This window comes from Lonchura striata, chromosome 2 (genome assembly GCF_050655825.1).
Source record: "Lonchura striata isolate lonStrDom1 chromosome 2, ASM5065582v1, whole genome shotgun sequence".
NCBI lineage: Eukaryota > Metazoa > Chordata > Aves > Passeriformes > Estrildidae > Lonchura > Lonchura striata.
The window spans coordinates 48,352,530-48,375,313 of NC_140704.1; positions in this window are offsets into that span (position 1 = coordinate 48,352,530).

Sequence of the window (22,784 nt, forward strand, 5' to 3'; positions counted from 1 at the left end):
GAATAAATACTGACAGACATAATCTCAAAGTTCAGAGACTATCCAGCAAAAAAATAACCTAAACTGAAATATTAAATGAAAAACTGGTCTGTGTTTGTTTCTCTTTAAATAACAGCTATAATCTGTAGAATTTAAAAGCTAAAGATATAAATTAATTATTAGATTATCTTTTTCCCTCTTAAAGTTTCCATTCTTCCTGTTTACAAAATTCTTCCATAATTGCTATTTTCTTGGTTCCACTTTTCAAGATAAGATGCATAACTTGTTTACTAGTGGGTTCATTTTTCACACTCTTCCAACAGATAAAATTCCTTTACAAGCTGTAAGTCTGGTGTTGCAAGCATTTATAATTCTCAAGCTAGAAATTTCAAGGCACAGCTACAACTGACAGCATGGCTTACTAAATTACCAGTATCCTCATCACTCTTCTCTGTGCCTGGAGAGGGGTAATGGAATTGGGGATCTAAGCTTGGCATGGCCTAGGGAAGTGTTACCTCCTCCAGGGTCTGGTTTTCTGCACAGATTGTCACAGGGCTCAACCAGGCAGGCTGGCAGTGAGTGTCCCCACACAGAAGAGTATTTATATGAAAAAGAATAGCTCAAAGTAGTCTGCTAGAGCTTAAGAAAAGTGATTAGAATTAATAATTATTAATTCTTTATTAGGGAGAAGGAACAAAGTACTCCTCCCACAATAAATTCAGTCATTTTTGTATAGCAGCTTTACACATTTTATCAATTCATGTACAGCATAACTTAATCCATTTTCCAAGCAGATTCTGCATCTTTGAACAGTGACAAAGATGATTTTCCAACAGATTACCTTCTAAAATCTTCAGAATTTCTTAATATTTGGAAAGATAACAAACACAGTGGACAGTATTGCTCCTTGATGACTATATTTCGCCTCCTTCATTTTTCCACCTTCCTTCATCTTATGTTTAACCAATTTTCAATCTTCTTCATGCTTTGTTTCACAGCTTTCACACACATAACTCCTGTACTTAGAGAAAGCTCTATTCTGATCTTTCTCAGGTTAATTCATATATTTTTCCATGACAGAATAATTAGTAGTTATTGTACATGTTTCCTGTTTTGTAATAGGCAAGAGAGCCTTAATTGAAAATATGCTAATTTTAAAAAGAAATGCTATTTTTAGAGCTGCAAATGCACTTAGAACAGCCACTTTATTTCAGCAAATTATGAGTTTTCAGAGATAAGGTCTGCTGGCAAGTAAGGAGGCTGACATCCTCTCTATTGGTTTAATTTGGAACACAGTCTTTTCAATGTTGCCTCAGAGCCATCCTTCTTTAATCCCACACAACTGGTGCATTCACAAAGCAGCAAATGTCATGACAGAATCACAGGATAGTTAAGGTTGAACAAGACCTCTCAAGATTTATAGCTAACCTTCCCTGCTCAAAGCAGCATCTGCTAGAGCAGGTTGCCCATGACATTGTCCCCTTTGGTTTTACAAACTTCTATACATGGAGTTGCCACAGTCTCACTAGGCAAGAAGACATCATCCCCTAACCCCTCCTACCCCTCTCTTTTTTTTCTTTTTTTTTTTGTTAAACAAGTTGACAAGTTTTATAGGAAAAGAATCCACGCTGTTTTAGCAAAAAGTTCTTAGTGCCACTTAAACTAGGGTTTTTGATAAGAAGAGATTTTTCAGGCTTGTTACATCAGCGAGATGATCTAGTTTTGCAATAGTTCTACAAGAACTATATTAATAGCTAGTGAGGTGGATCAATTTATGTATTTGAGAAACATTTATTTCACCCACTGTGCATCCCTTTTATCTATGTTCTCAATTTTTTACCTGGTCTTTGATGAAATTCATCCTTATTAATGCACCCAGTGTGTAATGACTAAAAAAAATTTCCTTTTGCCCGACCATAAGAAGACACCTGAAAATTAGCAAAGGCACAACCTTAGAACAACAAAATATTACTTTTGTCTCCATCACAGATTTTGTTTCCACATTTTTCTAAAGTCAGGAATTTGAAAAATATGCAAATGTCTGTGACATGACATGGGTAGAGCCCACAGCATAGGATTGCTTGAGATGAAGGCAGTGGGAATAAAGATCTTCCTCTTTGGGCAATTAGCATGTGAGGAGGGAGAGATCTGCTGAGATCTGATCTCCTTTCTTCTCTCTTCTGATACAAGAAATTTTCTCTCTTTCAGTAGAAAAATAAGAGTTGCATACTAAAAACTTTATTATTTCAAACCACTGTTCACCAACATTGAAAGACTCATATTTATAATTTAGAAGCAAGCAAGCAACTAACTCTTATCATTTTCACACTAATGATGAATGTTACAAGTACCTGACAGAGAAAGCCATGGGCATCTTCAGTGCTGCAGTTCTCTTTTGGTCTTTCTTGGGCTGCATGATCCCCTCCAGCTAAATCCTGGTGGGTATCTCCTCTGAAGTAAGGGCAAGCAGCTATTGGCTAACAAGAAGAGTGAATTTAAACAATTTATCTATAGCTTTTCCACATCTCTTGCATTTTTAGAATTCAGTGGAGTCTGCAGATGTGTCAAGGCTTTTTTTTTCTTTTTTTTTTTTTCCAGAGTCATCCCTTTCCTCTGCCTTGTTACCCAGGAAAGGTGCTCAGTACCCTTAAGAGGCTTGGAGAAAAAAAAAAAAAAAACCCACTACAATTTTCATAGTAAATAAAAATCTTATCCTAAATTCAAATCAAAACTCATTCTAATTGCGTACATATGTTCAACTAGTTAGCTCTTCACCTAAATTTGCAACAGTTTCTGTCATGACTGCCTCCAGGTTTTGTTTTCCCACTCAACACAGCTTCTGGCTATGTTATCTCTGTGCTTTTAGGTATTTATGGTTGGCCTTTTTTCAGTCTTTCTGCCCATGAGCTATGGAGACTCCAGGGACTCCAATGAACCAGAGACACCAGTAAGAATTTGGGCTGGATTACTCTTCCTTTCTACACCATGTTCCTGTGAGTTCAGTTCAGGATTAAACACTATGTCATGCAGCAAATAGGAAACTCTTTTTATTTCCATTAATATGCAACAAATTGCAAATTTGGCTGTTATGGTTTTCAGGTTTTATAACAAACCCACCATCTACAACATAATTTTTTTTTATGATAACAAATTCTGAGAAGGTGAAAGATTAAATTAATTAATCCACTAGTACCCACAGATTTGTCACTTGATTTAGGCTAATGAATGTCAAAGCAAAAAGCAGAAATGTTAAGACATTTTCAATATTTCTTGACTGGTGTGAGTAAAAGAACTAGTAATGTCATTTTAAGGCTGGAAAAAACAGGGATCAAAACATGCAGTTCTTTTTCCACAAAGAAATTGATCACAATTGCTACAATCTAATAAGAACAAAGTAGTCACAAAAAGTAGTTTTGTGTTGGAGGAGAAAACTAGAATAGAATAGGAGAAACATTGCTATTAAAAACAAAACTGGAAACATGAATACTTTCAAAGAAAGACAATCTAGAGAAAAAAATCAGAATAGAAAATGTAAACATCAGGATATTCTGCCTAAGAAAAACTTACATTTACCACTAACTTCCAGTGCGTCCAGTGTTGATACTGAACCTGCTGAGGCTGCCCAGCAGGTACTACAGAAAGAAGGCAGCCCTGATATTCCTTGGTAACACTTCAGCAAGGGAGCTGTGCTAGCAGGCCCTGTTCTCCTGCAGCATTTTCTCACAACACAATACTGTGCAGAACAAGTATAGATTCCATCCTTTAATTCAAATTTCATACAGCCTAAGTTAGCTTAATTTTCCTTTGGTTTATTACAAAGAAAGCTGTCTCCAGCTATTTGCTCTCTCTGCCCTCAATGAAGCAGCTTCAGCCTTAGCCCTGGTAAGTCAACAGAGTTCTGCTGTGAATCACTGCACTAACATTGATATTTCTCCCTAATTAAGATCTTATATTCTTATCATCTATCCAAATAAAAGAGTTAGTAATTTGTTTACATTAATTTCCCCACTGTGCTAATTATTTTCATTGAAGGCTGAGAGAAACAGCATGTTTTTAAGAAGCAGGGTCTGGCTGGTTTTCCTGTTGGCTAAAGTAGGATTTTCAGGACATAAATCATGATGTGAAAGGAAGGTTTATGGTCATTTCATGGAAGCAACAGATCTGGAAAACATTAATTTGGTGTTAGGAATCTTTTAGGTGAACAGCAAGAGAGCAAAAAATGTTTCTTGCTTAAATTGTACTAGCCATTTGCTCCCTACCTTGCTTGTCTTTCTTCTTCCTATTGTTTGATGATTTGTGTAGGCACCAATTCAGAATGATGGGATGTAGGAACTTTTCCATAATAGGTGATATTTCAGTAGAAGAAGGCTGTTGTCGAAATTTGATTTAACAAACCTCTACTTTAACTAATAGGGAAAAGAAGGAGGAAGGAAAGAAGCAAAGCATTCCTGGAACTAATAGGAGATTACCAATACAAACAAGAAGCTCAAGATGCAACAAGTTTATTAGACATTCCATTACTATCTAATGGATGTGTTTTACTGGTACCCATTCTACTTTATCCTGTTCAAAAGGCAGCTGTGCCGTTAAGGGTGGACAAAAAAACAATGAGATGCAAATATGCAAGAGACAAATTATCAGACAGGCAAAAGAGCTTCTATTTTGGTTCAGTTGAACAGGGGATTAATTTCTCATAATGGAAGTGAAATGTGCCAGATCAGGCTCCTGTATCACCAATTGCCTTCAGACTCTCACTGAAACATCATCCTCTGTATTTGCACTGAACACTCCGTGTCAGAGGCTTTTACCCACACATGGCACAGTCTCCACTTCAGTCTCCTATGGGGACAGAGATTTATAAAAGGCACATTTCTCAATAGCTGTCAGTGGGTACTCCCTCTGTAGGCTGTTTGGACTAGAGTCTCTTACATATGTCAGAAATTATTCCACATGTTAGTGGTAGAGGTTTGGGGCACAAAGTACTCACCATGACATTGTAAACACAGCTCAAAACAAAAAGATTAAAGTCACAGTGCTGTGTGTTCACTCAGAAGTGTGAACTGATGGATTTCCTAGGCACGACTTTTATTAAAGCACGGTGGCCAAGACTCAGCCTGAAATATCATCCTGTAGTCTTCACCCTCTTTTCTGTCTGATACTCAGCAAAGTGTGCAGAGGCACCCCTGACCCAAGGACTGCAGAAATCCAGACATGAAGTCTCACTTCTGCCAGGAAATGTGGGTTTCAGTTGTACTACACAGAAGTTTCTGCACGTGCAAAAATATGGCTCAAGAGAGCACAATTAGGTTCTTGGAACAGGATTGCACCAGAGTAATAACAGACCAGCTGTAGAAACAACAACTGAAGTATTTAATTCAGAAGTACACTTAAACACATGCTTATCTCACATGAAATGATGAAGCTTAAACAAACAATTTCTGTGTAGAAAAAGTATTATATCTCAACATTTAAAAATAGCGTCAGATGCTTCAAAAATTATAAATCTTTTGCCCTTTGAGTACATTCCCTTGAGAAATAGGACAGTATAGTATGCTGTAATTCGTCATAATTTTCCATAATTTTTTTCTTGATCTACACCTGTTTTTCTCTGATATTTAATATTGTTTTAATTACCTCCTTTCTGACAAATGTTATCTGCAACAAAATTACTATCATAATGATCTCAATGCCTGAGAAATTTTCTTCTTTTCACTCCTTAAATGGAAAACTATATTTGGAAAACTAGTCTGAAACCTGGAAAGCAGAGATTAAACTAAGTTCACCCCCAAAGTTTTCCTCATTTATTTATTTCATTTTTGTTTCAGGTTTCAGCTCAGCTCTTTTGTCACAAGAATTGATGGGACAAGGTGCTATATGAACAAAATTTTTTCAGGGGACTTGAACAGAATAACAGGTTGGACTATATCAGAGTTTTAAAACTATCTGAGGAATAAAGAACATGTGATCTGTGCAGAAACATTTAATTTCATGTGGATGATGGAGAAGACTCTTATACAGAACAGCATGGAGCAAGAGAGAAGACAAATTTCTGCTTTAGGGATGCAGACTGAAAACACAGGGAAACAGCAATTTGTGCTGCTCATGTGTGATTCATCTGTCATCTGTAACCATTCAAAGAGAAGACCCACCACAGCAGGCAGTGAAGCAAGACCATGCTGTCAGCACAAAGTGGCAGCAAGAACAAAGAAAGATGTTCACCTGCGACAATGGAACTTGAACTAACAGTGGGTATTAGCACTGACTCCAGTCTTTCTTGCTAGTAAGAAGCCAGCACTGCACTCCAAATACTGCATATAATTGGCCAGGCCTGTTTTAAAAATGAGATAATCACAAAATATGTAAAAATAAATGAAAGAAAATGGAAAGATTTCCAGCAAAGGGAAAAAGGAAATGAAGGCTTATATAAACGGCATGCAGGGGGCAGGGTGAGGAGACTTCCAGAACAATTTGTTGCTTTAAATGCAAAGTCAACCAGACACTGTTGCTTACTGCTGTCACAATATAGAAAGGGAACTCTGCATAAAATTTTAAAAATAATTATAATAATTAATGTTTACGCAAAGTAAATAAGACAAGGGATTCTTTAGAGGGAAAAGATGTAGAAAGGCCTATAAATATCAAGATCAAAACATTCTGAAGCTATCAAATGACATTCTCTCCTGTTAAGAAAATGACTTCATTATTTTGCATAGTAGAACTTAAACTTTTAAACACCTTCATCTGAAGCATGTTTTGCTGACTACTATCCTGAGATACCACTAAGGCCAAATATTTTTATTAGTTTCCCTGAGAGTTCTCCAGTCTTCAGTGCCAGATAAAGAGTATTTATCTCCTTTGAAGACTGATTTGATGACAACACTGAGCAGTGTTAAAGGTGTATTTCTTTGTAAAATTCAAAAAAGTGGAACTTCTAGGAATATATGTCTCAAGACTAAAACAACTTTGAGGAACTGCTGCCATGAACATTTTTCCAAAGACCAGTGGCTCAAGTTTTTTCAAAAGCTTGATGAATGACCTTTGATATCATAACAGTAATGACTGGCCCAAGTGGGATTTGTTTTTTGTTTGATTGGTGCTTCTTTTTTAAATATTTCCTTTTTATTTTTTTTTTATGACAGTTAATATTTTCACCAACAAAACAAGAAATTAGGTTCCCAAAGCAATCAGCCATAAATTCAAAGAAATATTGCAAATATCAGGAATGGTGACAACAAAACCAAAAACTCATCCTTTAAAACTCAGCAGTTAAAAAAATATTTGAGTTTTTTAATCCAGAAAACAAAGAAAACATTTTATTTCATTATGATAAAAGCTATACAACATGCTGCACAACACTCAGAAATTTATCATTGTGTTATACTGAATTTTACTCTGTTGAGGCTGTGGAAAGTGAACATTAGAGAGATCTCTCATTTTTGTACCAAAATATATTGTTCTGCAGTTACTGCTTATCAGCATGTTTTCTGTCCTTGGGGACAATAGTCTTTTGCTCTACTTACCATAGTCAGGGCCCTTTTTTAAGTTATTGCCATAGTAATACACATTTTTCAGTTTGATATTTTTCCTGGATCTGCATTGATATGACCAACTTAGACAAAAGTTAAAAATGTTCTACAAGTAAGTACTGAAATGCACACTAATATGTTCAAGATTTTCTGCTTAAGAAAGGACACAATTGTTAGCAATGTAAGCATAAGGATAGCTAAAATACAGGTACTTAACTAAGAATGTATTTAGTTAAGGAGACCAAACAGAATAACATTCCAGGAAGGAAAAAACAATAAAGAAGAAAATTTTCTATGCAGGGACATACTATTCTCCCAAAATATATTATGTTGTCTCTATAGATACTCATCAGCCTTACTTTGCCTGATTGAGGAATATGAGTAGATTTCCTACCAGGAAGGCTAACTAACCTAATTTCCAGAAAGGCAGAGAGAATCTCTGGTCCTCTGTGTTTTGACAGAAGAAATATTAAGGTAAAATATATCACCTTCAGAAAAGGAGCCATGGATATGGGCAACCCCAGGATGAAAGCTGTTTGTAATTGGACACTGCTCTGCAACAGTTTACACCATATGGTACTGGACAGTCAGGCACCCAATGAACCCAAACTCTTCCAGGCAGCTTGGCTCCAAGTGATTATTGAAGAATGCTGCAGACCTGGATTTAAACAGACTGGAATATCCTTAGAGGAAGGACAGAGCAGTTAAATACCCCACCAGACACATGAAATAGCCCACCAGACACATGAAATACCCCACCAGACACATGAAAGCACTCAGAGTTACAAGGGCATAGCAAACACTCCGTCCCACCCTGAGAATGGAGGAATTGCATTTTCAATTACAAATCTATAATAGGAAACCCAAACAGAGAGAGTTTCAGTGATTACATGTACACATTCTCTGGATCATTCAATAAATGTGATCAATACACCTTCTGTTGTATTAAAGGAAACCAGCAGACAAATGTCTGGTCTCAAAGAGTGTGTGAATTACGATTGCCAGAGTCCCTGCTGAAGAGCAGAGTCTGAGGAATCTAATTCCTTCTGTAAGCATAGGGTGGTCAGGGAAGAAAATGCTTCAGCAGTATTATCAATTTTAAAAGCAGTTCTGGGGACGAGAAAGGATTTTGTTTAATGCCAAAGGAATGTTGACTCCTTAGATGTTACAGAGGAACATGTTGTAAAGGATACAGAGGTTATTTGTAGACCTAGAAAAAGGACCAAATATATTCTACATGAATCCTCAGATGAACAGAAATATCGAGTAAACTATTAAGGCTGTCATGTATGACAAAAACACAGGCCAAGTCAAGCAAAAGAATCCATTACAGTACCACAGGAAAAACTGGCCCCAGAGGGGAAGAAAAATACACAAGACCTTTTTGCAGAGCGTGTGCATGCGAGCAAATCTATTCACTGTGCTCAGCTGTCTTTAACAACAGACAGTAGGACTTAAGAAATCACTGCATTTATTACTTGCTCATTCTCACTAGAGGTTATATACCTAATGGGTCTCAGTTAGTCCAGCATGTGTCTCAGCAGTTATCAGCGGTGTAAGAAATTATTTACATGCATTTTAGCATGAATTTTCACCATCAGAAGCAAGCATGAATATTATGGGAGACTGTACAATCAAATGGATACTCTGGGGGGAAAACACAACTGTTTTAGAAGGGTTGCAAGAAGAAGAGACCTGGCTGCTGGGCTCTGGGACCACATGAACTATCTAAAACAAAATACAGCACAAGGCCTTTTATTTAACAGCCAAGCTGTACAAAACTGCAAAATATATATGCAGAGAGCCCCAAAAACTCCTAAGTAGCAGGTTGTTAATATACATTTAAATTGCTCTATTACATGGCTATTGCTTTAGCAGCAATTATTTTATGTATCATAGCTATGCATTGTGATTTGCATTACTGAAACTACTGGCAGATGATAAAAGGGGGGAAAACAGCTTTTGGGCAATCTCACCAAAACATGTGGAGATGGCTGTTCTGCTGTGCAGAGGCTGTAGCTGCAAGCTCAAGGAGCTTAATGTAGTTATTGAACAAAGCCAACCTCTGCCAGATGGTTTGGCTTAGAATGGGTACCAAACAACATAACCCATAAATTTTAGGTTGTTCACCTCTCAAAATATGCTTTTTATTTATTTATTTATTTTATTTCCTACAATGTATTCAACTGCAGTAGAAAGAACCTGAACTTTCAAAATACTTGCAACAATGGTGGTTTTGACATGGGGATGAAAATATAATGAGAAGCAGCATTCACAGAACTTGATCACTTCTCCTGCTGAATCCAAATTTTATAGTATGAACTTTCAGGAATACAAAGGAAACACTTACTGACAACATGGGAATAGTTAAAAATATTCACCAGAAGGGTGAACAGGGGATGTAATAATGAACATGCAGTTTAAAAAGTTACTTTGAACCAGGAGCTTTCTGTCTTGTCTAAATTTAAAGAGCCACCCACAAGAAGGGCAAGTGAGAAAGAGGAGTTGCAAAACCAGAAAAAAGAAACACACTAAACCCCACTTCACCCCTCTGCATGTGTGAGCTGCAGCAGCAATCAATCACATTTCTCTGCTGGGACTGCTTCTGTGTCCTGGATAGGAGAGCTTTGCATCAACACATTTATGCTTAAGTAACTGAAGCACACCCAAAGGCTACAGTAAACTTCAGACTGATTTTGCAAACAAATAAATAAAGGTCAAAGCTGAAATTTCAGCCACTGCCTCTGGCCACACATGGCTCACTATCCCTAGAGATAGTGGGATGGGATGAAGCAGGCACGGTGCCGTGACACAGCCTCATGTACTGGCACAAGTAGGCAGTGTTTCCAAAATAAAGATGTGGGCAGGAGTCCCATAATCAGAAAAAATAGGAGGGAACAGTTTCAAAAGTGACTTCAGAAGGTAATTTTGTGTCATGCGGACTCCAAAATCACTTGGAAAATATTACTTCACATCTGCTTGTTCCTGCAGGGGGGTCTGACAGCACCTCTTCCCAGTGCCAGCACTATATTTGCTTTCAGAGACAGAAAAAAAATCTAGTGTGCCAGCTTTCCAGAACTACTTCTCTACCTAAAGGGGCATGAGGCTTGCTGGCTTGCTAGGCTGCTCTCTGCATATGCTAGGGCCTTGTGGAGCCTGCTACAACCCCTCCTAGCTGGCAGAGCAAGCCGTTTACCAAACCATGCCCCAAAAGAAGCATCTTGGTAAAGAAAGGGGATGGTGTGCACAAAGAACCAAAGCCTCACTACCACACTTTCCAGACTTCCAATGGCCCTATGGTCATTCACTCCCACATCTTAGAAAAAAGAAACCAAAGCCTTAAGTTATCTTCTAAAACTCAAGACAAGAATTAGAGCTTTTGAACATAGTAGAACATTCCCATTTCTACAACCATATAATTGTTATCATTTTAGTCACTATAAATCCACTATAGTAGTTTCTAAATTACTACAGTTAGTTGAAATTGAAATAACTAAGACTGTGAAAGAAAAGTGGCAAAGTAATTGTTTAGCATGGGACTCATATAAGAGAATGCCAACTAATAAACAGTAGGAAAAATGGAAAAAAGCAAATTACTAGACACTCAATTTGCATGTGTAATAACCCACGATATATGCTGTAAACCCAAAGATAACATAAAGACACACTGCAAATAGTATACTCAATTTAATCTCTTGTTCTTCTATTTTACAGATGCATTTGTAATGGAGATTTTTAAAAATTACATAATATTGCTTTCCAACACCATTTTGTTACTCATAGATCAGCGTATACTATACCACAGCACAGTAGATGAGGCAAAAGGCTTTCATTTCATCCTTCAGAAACAGAGCATATATTATTTTCACATTGTGAATAATGGTCAGGTAATACTACTGGCCAGTAGCAGGAGAGTTGAGGCAGCCTGTGATTTGCATTCCACAAAGGAATAAAAAGGAAAACTAGGAGTTTCCTCTCCCTTCTGCTTAGGGGCTCACAGCTGAAGGGATTTACCCCTCAGGCACAGATAATGCATCATCAGGTTGCATGGCTGCAGCAATGCTCTGGGCAGCAACATTCCATGAGGTCTGAAACTAGTCATACCAAGGGTGAAATCTGCAGGCAAATTTTTGAGATGTCTTTAAAACTTCTATGCATTTCACGTGGCTTGTCTAGATTTTACAGGAGATTACAGGCTGTTGCTTTGTGACCATGCATTCTACTACTGATACTGTCCTCAAAAATCTCCCAGGATTATGGGTGGTGCTTAAAAGAAGTGCTATCCAGCAGGCAAAAACACCAGTGGGTGTCAGAAACTTGTCTCCTGCAAATCCAAAGGCTTACTTCTATCACCAAAACTATTAGGGGCACCTCCTCAGAGAAAGAAAAAGATGGAGCTTTAAGCCTTCATCATTATACATTAAAATCAGGAGAAAAGATTAAAGCAGCTGCCAGCACCTTACTTATTATTTAGGGATTCCTAAAGCATGAATCAGCCATGCTAATAACCAAAGACAAGAACCTTGAACATTGACATCAGAGATATTAAAAATTAATGAGAAAGTCTATAACTACAAACAAAACATTGAGAGATGGTTTCCTCAGTCATTGCCAGTATATTCCAATTTCCAATAAGAAGAGTGCAGCCACTGAACTAATTTTGTAATTTAATGTTAATTAATAGAATTGAACCATTTTTCTTTCACTAATATTGTGTTTTCATCTGCATAATACTTAATGGTAGAGCTGGAGCCAGTGGGTCTAGGTGCAGAAGAAAAACCGAGCAATCTGACCATTAAGAGATCAATGATATATTTAATGACTAAATAAAAAAAAAGCACTTCATATCTGATGAAATGCTTTCAGATAATTTTCATAAGAATCATCCTCGAATCTTTTCAGCCATTGTAACCTTTAGTTAGTCTTTATATTGAAACTAATAAAGTCCAGGTAGAGGGCCCAGGACTCAGTCAAGAAAATAGTTTTATATGGTATGGAGTATTTGTACATAATTTGTGTTCCCACATTACAATGCTACACATGGTAATGTTCAGGCCAGAGAAAAACAGACAAGTTCAAAATCAAACAAGTTCATTTCAAAAAGCAGCTAAAGTAAGAAAATTAATCTGTTAAATATGTGTGATTTTTGCATCCCTATAAGTTTATGGCAACAACTATGGCCTGATATATGTTGTTGGGACACCAAGGTCTTTGACTTTGGCAAAGAACATCAAGGTTCTGTTCTGAATTTCTCAACTAAACTACACAGCAGAAAACTCAAAACATCATGACTGATTTAAATGCTAAAGGACTGAAAATCACATACTCTCTAACAGATGAATATAAAATTTCAACTTTTTCTGTATGATGCAAATTACAAATTAGAGTACAACTTTTATATGTGCAAGAAATAGGATTTAGCAGAGGCTGTTTCTGTCTTTCAGAGATAAAATTTCTCAAACATATGTTTTCACCTCTCTTCCTCCTGTGATCTGGATATATCTTTCAAGGAATAGGTGTTTGGGTCAAATTCTAAAAACACTCAAACTAGAACACCCCACAGTTATTTTTAGGGATGCTCTCCCTTACTCAGAAAGCCAGCATCTAGGCTGTATAATCACAACAGTAGTAAAAAGGATCTAGTTTGAGGACAAACCAAACATTTCTTTTCTTATTTTTTGTTTTTCTTTTTTTCATTCTGTGAAAAAGCACTGAGTATGTCCTGCATTTGTAACTTATTATTGTACTCAGTAAAATGTTGTGTGGCATAGATTTTACTTTTATTGTGCTTCCAAAATACTCTTAATTTTTTGAGCACATTAAATGCATATCTTTCACAACTCCTTAACCCCTCTTAGACATCTCCACTCATATTTTGGCACTGCCTGGTGTACATCATAAAACTCAACATAAAAGATATGTTAGAACTCTGCTGATAAGCTGTTTACTGCAAGACATTAAAATTCACAAACACATACTATCAAAACTGACCATTACTCTTAATAATATTTAAACTTGTTTCCAGGTTTTTACTGCTTTTAAAAAAATTAACATATTAATTTACTCTAAAATTACAACAAAGCTGACAAGCTCTTGGTTCTTTCAGTCAAGTCAGCCAATTTTGACACCTTTTTTAAAAAAACTGTAAAAAGCAACACACTGTATGTTGGTTACACAGTGAATGATGGTTGCATGTGAGTGTTGTTTCCAGAAACCTGCCACTCATTTTGTTAACATGTGTGAGCCATACATGTGGCTCATTTGTGACTCACTATTAAGCAATACTGACCAATTCCATTATGTTTCCTCACAGTGGGTTGACATATTAAAAAAAAAAAGTGATGTCAGTGTTAAATAGCTTGAATCAAAAAACAGAAACAAAGGCAAAAACTAACATATAAATTAGGAAAGTAATACATATTAAGTTCAGACACAACTGTTAATTAAACCAGAAGTTTTTCTTTGGCACTAACCAAAACCAAAGATCTGTCAATAAGAATTCACACCCCTGTTAAGAGTTAACAAAGTCTTCCAATTTTGCTTTCAATTCTCCACTCACAAAAACCCCCTTTGCTGCTTCCCATGGCTTGCTTACTCTGAGGAACTCCCTTTTCAGCACAATGATGCAGTTATCTTCTTTAGATTTCTGAAGTTGCTCCCCCTGCAGTAATGTTTCAGATGGCTGCTACCTGGCTAAGGCAGACCTCCCTTTGCCAACACCCTTCAGTGTTGTCTCCTGCCTGACACTCACCTGGGAGTTTTCAGGGCCAGCCAGTTCCCACTCTCAAACCCCGCTTTGCTCATTATCTTGGTGAACAAATTCTTGCTTCTCCAGACTATTACTGCCCTAGGCAATAGAAATTTTCTTCCCCATAGGGAAGAAATGGATACTTCCTTATTAAGGGAGACCTCTCGTGTGGGCTCCCCCATTATTGCTAACCTCAAATTTCAAAGCTGCAGATTTGGAGGTCCAAAACTCCATTGAATTACTTATGGTGGCCACAGTACCTGTGCCATAGCAAAGTCTCTACTGCTGGACTCAAAGCAAACTCCAGTGACACGTGCTCAGTGCAGCCTGATGTCAGACATCATTTGCTTTGCTCCAGATGGTGCCCATCATCAGCACAGCCTCTTCCCACAGCACCAGAGAGATACTCTGAGCCTCATCTACTGTGATCAACAAGGTGACCACCCAGCAAGCAAAGGCCACACATCACAACGTGCATACAACAAGTCTATTCTCAGTGAGTGTTCAGGAGACAGCTGATCTGCCCAGAAATGGCAAGCCCAACTCACTATACATGATAAGGAAGTTAATTTGTCACAGAGCTTCAGTCAGCCGCACAGCTGAGTCAATTAACAAAGCTCTGTATACACCAAAATGCTTGTCTTGTTAATCACATTGACACTCTCAATAATCAAGTAAAGATGTTCCTGATGTCGTGCTCTTACTGATCTTTCTTGATTACTTCAGATCAGCATACTCCATCTTCTACTTTTGTGTGTATTTACAACCTGCTGGATTGGTTTTGTTTGTTTGTTATTCAGAAAGATTCCACTGTACCTGAATTCTTCCCTGAAGATTATTGCTCTCCAAGACAGTGGACAGCTCCAGAAGCAAGAGGGCTACACGGAACCTTCACAGCTTCTTCAAATCCTAGCTCTTTATCAGGCATTAATCAGTGTCAAGGCCTATGTCTGTGTCTTGCACCTGCATCTTCTTCTGAAAGGAAACATTCTGTGAGTCCCACAGTTATGTCCCACACTTCTTAAACCTTCCCTTTTTGATACACTTTCCCCTATCAAAAAAAAAAAGAAAAAAAACCAGTAAAAGGTACTGGGTTCATGGGGATTTTCTAGAACCTGCTAAATACAAAATATCCATCCTGGGTCTCACTTGCAGCAATGAAGGTGAGTCGAATGTAATTCGTGGAGGAGGGAAAAAAAATAATCTTTTATGTCTCAGCTCTTCTAATAAGATTACAACAATACTGCAGTTTATTGTCACTGAGCACAATATTTACTCCATTGTTAAATAAGACTCCAAAAAACAAAATCAGTTACTTTGCCTAGTATTACTCCTGAGAACCAGACCACCTAAAATAAAGTGTGGTTCATAGCACAAAGTTTTTCTCAGTTTCTATAAGCAATACCTAAAGACATTTAACTACCTTCAGAATCAGGCACATCAGGAGCATCACTCATGCTCCACAAATGGAGTGTTTTGGCAGCTTTGTGACAAATGCACCCATACCTGGCCCAACCAGATCAACCAGATGAGAGATGCCTCTCTCACCAATGCAGAAAAGGAACACCCTAGCATCTGTTGAAGGGTCCCATCCTTCCATAATCAATCAGCCTAACCCACTGAGATAGCAAGCAAAAAAGAGAAAAAATTCTTTTCAAAACTCACACTTTTCTGTTCTTAATACATTTTGAAATTGATCTGAAGGCCTCACTGTCTGAGACTCAAATATTTCTCTTCCAAAACTTAATTCTCAGCCTTGTCCCACTCCTGGCATAGAGCTCGGTCTAAGTTTTCCAGCTGCAAATCACAGCCAGGGATGACATTCAACAACACTGTGTCTTTATATTTAACCAAGCAGGACCAGCTGATTCTCCAAGGTCTCACAGGTTACGTAAGTTCTCCTGAAGAAGTCAGTGCAGCCTTTCATATTTGCAGAGATAATCTGGTTTCTCTGCTGTTTATTCTTTCCTATGAGGACCTAGGGCACAGCAGAGAACTTTCTGAAAATGAAAGTATTGACTTTTACTGTTACTCTTCAAAATGCTTTTTCTTCCTCCTGAAGGGGTAGAGGGCTCTGGCTGCATAGGGTATGTGATGGCTCACTTCCCAGAGTTCTGCTTTTTGACATTTGACAGCCAGAGGAGAGCTGCAAGACTGGAGGGTGAAAAGAATAATCCACGCACCACTGGACAAGCCACCTATAAAATAAATAACTTGTGGAAATTATCAGAATCTTGTTTTTTATCCCTTTGAGAGCACTGCTTTATCTGTATTTTAAAGAGAAGCAAATGGAGCAAAGCAAATGGATAATTAAGGGAAGACAAATGGAAGGGAGAAAACCAAACAAATCCTGAAATATCTGATCAGTACGTGATAAAGTTACAGAGCTTTAGGGAAAACATCTCTGTTTCTTCCAAACAATTTTGAGATGAACACTTCACAACAGATTTTATACTCAGGCTTAAAATGTTAGTCATTATTTAAATGAAATTGGAGCTTAATTTTACTTTTTTTTTTTGTTTTAGACTGTCAAAATTGGATTGTTTCTACTTGCAAACTTTTCACAGCTCTTCTGAAAAAACAGAAATTGAGTGGTGGACTATTCCAAACTCCTCAGGACACTGCATTTCAGAATAATTTTGGGTGAAAATGTAGGGGTCATTTTAGGATTTCATTAAAAATAGGTTCAGAACTAGAATCCAACAAAAACAAAAAAAAAAAGGTCTGGGCTTCTTTTTAGCCAGTGTGCCAAGCTCTTAAGGAGTCTGAGTTGCAGGCTGCTCCTCCTGCTCTTATACTGGCTCAGGGTGAGACAAGTAGAATCTCCTGAACCCAAAAACTCAGTATTTTTGACCTTTACATTAAAAATAATAAAATGTAAGAGGAATTAAAAACCAAGTATTTTGTGTTTAGTACACATTCATAGCTGTAGGTGATACATATATGGAATCTTATCCCAGCTAGGCTCTATTTTTATGAATTTGGAAAGAATGTGTTTTTCCCATTAAAAATTGCAAACTAATAGACTTTCTTGTCACTGGACATACTGTCATAATTTTTCTACACTAAATTCATTCAGTCTGCAGTTCATGCATTAAAGAGTGATTTGGCAAAGTGCTTTTGAGCTCATATTGAGAATCAATGTACCTTCAGCACCTAACTAACAAGAGTGACTGGAAATTCTCACTTCAATATCTGCTTATTCACACTACTGTTGACCTGAAAATTTGTAATCATGGCAAATTTCAAACTGTGACTCTGCAAAATATTTCTCTGTTAGTTAGCAGCTTTTCTCTATACTTTCTTAGTACACTCTCAATACTTTTTCAGCAAGCAAAGGAGCAAGAAGCCTTTACTGCTCTCTGAAGCACAGGAAATAGACATCACACTTGCACATGTGAATACTTGTGGAAGAAAGAGTTTGTTTTCTCTATCAGGTGTTTTTGCAGAAAAAGCACAGGACTCCCCAAATACTTTCACAGTAGCCAGAACAAATAAAACTTGTTACATCTTCTGGATGCAGGACAACAAAATGAATATGAAACACTCCTCTGTCAAGAGAAAGTTTAAACTAAAACTAGGTACTGATGCAGTTAACTTTGCTTTAGTATTTCATATTATTAGAGTTTTTTCTTTTTTTTTTGGTTGAAAGGATGCTTCTGGCAAGGTCTGCATGCCCTAGAAAATCAAAATATGACCAAGTTCTAAGGTTTTCTAACCCCTTTTTACCACTGGCTCTCCCTGAGTGATTACATGCCCCAGAATTTTCTTTCCAACTACTAATTTCAAAAGATAAACTAATCTGAAAATTGAATAGGATCACTTAAGCATGAGTTCTTTTGCCTATTGCTCAAAGTCCATATGATGAAGGTTTTCAGACTTTTTTGCAGTTGACACTGAGAATTAGTTTATGTGACTGATAATTAGCCTCATTAGCATGTTCAACTTAATATTTGAGCCTTCTCCAATTTCCCTGTGTGACCTTATTTAAATTACTTAATTCACTTCAGTTTCCATCATTAAAAGAAACAACAAACAACAAAAAAGAAACAAACAAGCAAAAAAAACAAACCCCAAAACACACCACACAAACAAAAAAAAAATCCCACTAGTTGCAGCACCAAAAATATCCCAAGAATAAAATCTTTCTTTATCCAGTCTCTGTATATCTTGCTTGTATAATGTTTTAGTTTCAGGTGTGTGGACAGATATGGCCTTGGTTATTATTAAGTCTTCCATGAGATACTGCATACATATAGTCCTCTCTTCCCAAATCCAGAATAAAAGTGCATCATATTAACATCTAGTTGAAACCAGAATGAAAAAAAAAAATTTCACAGAATCAAAAAAAGATGTATAAATCAATTTCTGCTTTGTCTTCATATTTCCAGAAAGCTTGAGAGCCTACCTGTAACAAAAAGCCTTCACAGAAAATTTGCTGAAAATTTATCATTTAAAGATAAAATTGTTTTCAAAAACAGAGTCTTGTCTAAATGACATGTATTTGTTAGTAGAGATTTCACCACACCAAAGTTACTGTGTTGTCACTTCACATAGTCCAAGACTTCCAACACTGCCCAGCACCGGAGGAAGAAGAAGAGAGAAGTCAAAACTGGGGGTTCACAAGCGCAGAAAGTGAGAGTCTTGCAGGGCAGGGAAACTCCCAGGGCTGGCTTCCACTCAGGCTACCTGCACTGCTGATGCTGTTCCTGAATGGCTTCTTTTAATAGGTAACCCTGGGTAATGTGTGTGCAAGTCCAGTACTAATTATTCTCAACCCTTTCCTGAAGCAAAATCTTCGGATCTGAAAAAAGATCCTTGAGAAAATGGCTTAATCTGAAATTACTGTGACCCTCAACTTTCAAGGATTTATGTTGGATATTCTGTACCCACAGGCAATTTAACACAGATAGTTTGGGTACTGAGTATAGTTTCTCTTTATTGATGAGAGTGTTCTTTATTTTTCTTTTAGCTTGCCAGTCACTGAAAATATTTCTTTAGCAAGGTAAAAGAAAAGCCACACAAACAATTTAAAAACAACAACCCAGTTAATCTCCATTCAGATGAAGGATTCTGTAAAATATTCAGACGGCCTTAATGGAATCCAAAAGAACTAACCAACAGGGAAAAAAAAAGCCAAACCAAACCTTATTTTAGTCCATGTTTTTCCAATGGAGCAGCTAGTTTCTTACTGCAGAGACCCTAAAACTTAGGGGACAGTTTTTAAGGAGACATCCAGGGATATAGGAATGCCATTTTGTCAAGGCTAAATCTCCCAGAACCTCAAGCCTAACTGAGGCGATCAGCTAATGCATGCCAAAATTTTACACAGACAGCCCTCACTCTCTTACTGCTGAATTATTTATTAGTGAGACTAGATGTTTGTCAAGGCAGATAATGGGGAAAATGTTCCCTGGAAAAAATAGATTGCATTCATTCTTCGAGTTTAAAAGAGCATCTCACTTTATGCATTCAATGATATTTTTACTCTCTGAAGTTAAAAAATATTTAATAGCTGCTCTAAATAGATTAAAGAACACTTTAAAGACTGAAAGACCTCAAAAGATGTATTTAAATTGAAGAATAATCTGTTTTGGTAAAGAATTCTGAAATTATACATTTTTGGAAATCTACCTGAGCACACCATTTTTCTGAAGAAGTAATGATTTTTGATGAAAAAGGTGATATTCTCATGCCAAAAATATTTCAGCTTTTGTTACTGATAGTGATAAAAAAAAGAAAAAAAACTGACATGGGGTGGATCAGTGAACTTGGCGGCCTTAGATATAAGGAAGAGAAAATCTAGTAATACACACTGCTATTCCTGTCCAGGCACCTCTGAAGCAGCACAACTTTCCCAAAAATTCCATTGACAAGGTCTCAACATTTGCCTCAAATAACTCCCCAGTTGGACAGTGAAACCCAGTCTCACTCTAGAGACACACCTTTCACTGTACCACAAAGCACATCCTGATGTTACTGAGGGAAGGACACTGAACTACAAACCCTGCTAGGCAGATATTTGTGTGTATTGACCAATGCCTGTGGTAACATCCAGCTTCTGAATGCAATTTATCATTTGCTCTTTAATGGCCTGATCTGGTTTTGGATGAAGCAAGTGGAAAAACTCCTGCCAACTCTGTTGGCAACTAAATCAGGTCATAGATGGAAAGATACAGAATTTCTAACGAATTTCTAAAGCATGGGGAAACAAACAGGCAAAATTAAGATTATGTCTGGCTGCCAGTTAAAAGAACAAGAAATACCCTTAAAAGTTACATTTTTAATCAAAACATGTTAAATCAGAACTAAACTACAGGCATTAGTAGCATATTTATGCCTTAGGCCGCACATCAGGAATAAGGTTTAGCTACATCAGCTGGTAATTATGGCAAATATACATGTAGGCTAGAGTTGGATCTACAGTGAACAACAGAATTGGTGAGCGTACTTTTGGTTTGCTTCTGACTGCCAAAATCATCAAATAGAAATCATCAATAGCTTTCAGCTGAGCTCAGGGAATTAGTGAGTGAGGTCCACTAGGAAAATGCTTTAGAAGGTGCTGGGGTCTATCAGTGTTGGTCATTATTCAAGCACCACCTCCTAAGGCCAGAGGAATGGGTGATTCCTAGATGTTGAAAGTCCAACAGATGAGGAAGAATGCCAGCTTGGCTGACCAGGTAAAGCAAAAAAGGATAATCCCTTTAGGTCACATCCAGCCCAGATTCTGTGAACAGATTCTGTGAATCTGTTTTCATTTCTGTGATTTTGTGACACAGAACTGGAGCTCTAATGTTATAATGCTCAGTTAGAAGAAAATAATATCTCCAGAGGAAAAAAAATGGAGTGGGAAGGCTAAGGGAAGGGAATGTCATCATCCTACATCTACTAAATGGCTATCTCTTAGGCACAGACAAATTTACCAGTTGCCTAAGTCAGAAGACAGACAGAAGTCAATAAGAAATAAAGGAAAATATTAGAATGTGGATCCTGCTATACTGCTAGAACAAGAAATGATGAAAAATATTAGGTGGTGCTTCCTGCTATGGAAGACAGGACACCTTGGGAGGCATAAGCTTCTAAGGGTCTCTGATCCTTCTACAAGGCAGGAAGAATAACCCTGGCTCTCTTTAAATACTCACTCTATTTTCTTTATTCTTACTCCATGCTACTGAGGGACTTCAACAGCTTCTGAGAGATCCTTTACCCAGTGGCTAATAAGTGCCACTTTCAGCTGGAAATAAATTTGAGTACATGCTGATCTTATACTGAGCAGCAGTCTTTGGAAATACACTCATACAATACCTAGAGAGTAATAACAGGAGACAGTGTAGCTGTTTAAAAAGGCTATAACAGAACAACCAATTTAGTTATTAATCTATTCTTGGAAACAGAGAAGTACCATCGTAGCTTATGCTTTCCAGATGACTGCTCTAATCAGACCCTATAAGTCAGAAAGAACTCAATTTTCCCCTGTGTTCAGTACATTCTTCATTAAGCTGAAAATCAGCATGAATTAATCAACCTTTAATCTGTTCATTCTAGGAGTAAAAAAATATTTCATATAAAAGAATTCCTGTTTTCTCTAGAGTCTCTAATTAATCCATATTAGGCCTTGAGAGGTAGGAGAGCTCCACAGAAAGCTCTCTTCTCTCACTCAGGCAAATTCTCACCTAACTCAATAGGTGCTTGCTGTGCCACATGCAGTGAAGTTCAACAAAGTCCATTGTGTCTGCTTCTCTTCAAGCATATGATCCATCATTAAAATGAGTGCTTCACTGTACCCCCAGAGACTGAGAACATCCACACCTGGCTTTCTTCTTGCCACCCAGAATTTGAAATTCCTGATTTAGAAAAGGAATTCCTTGACCACTGCTGGGAGGGAGGATACTCAGTGAAAATGGAAAGAGATAAGACAGGTACAGAGCACTTTTCTCCCCTATGTGAACTCCAAGACCCAGCAATCAGGAATTTAGGGTTTTCTTAAAGCAGAGGATGCATCCAGATCATCATATCTAAGAGCAACTGATGAAAATATGAACAACTCTGCAAGTCCCATCTTGTAAAGCTTACATTAAACTATAACCCTGCTCTCTGATGCCACTTGTAGTACTAACTACATAAGTCATAACATAGGGCTGTGTATACTCCCTTTTTCATTGCACTAGAAAAACCTACAATCATTTGAAAGCAGATGCCATTTGGATTTTCCCTAATATTCAGAAAATGAGACATCAACAATCACTAAAAGCATTATGACCCTAGATGTTACTTCAACTCTTATTTGGCCAAACACCATCAATGGCGTTGCACAAGACTTTCAAACAGAGAAATTGTAAAGACTTGTGTAGCCTACTAGGAAGTGCTCAGTGGAGTTGCAAAATACAGGAATTAAAAAAAAATATTTTAAGGAATTGCACTGTAGAGTAAACATGTAGATAAATTGCAGAACGCTGTTGAATACCAATGCATACATCTAATTCTCCCTTTCTACAACTTGACACCATTTGAAGTCAGAGAATGGCATGGTG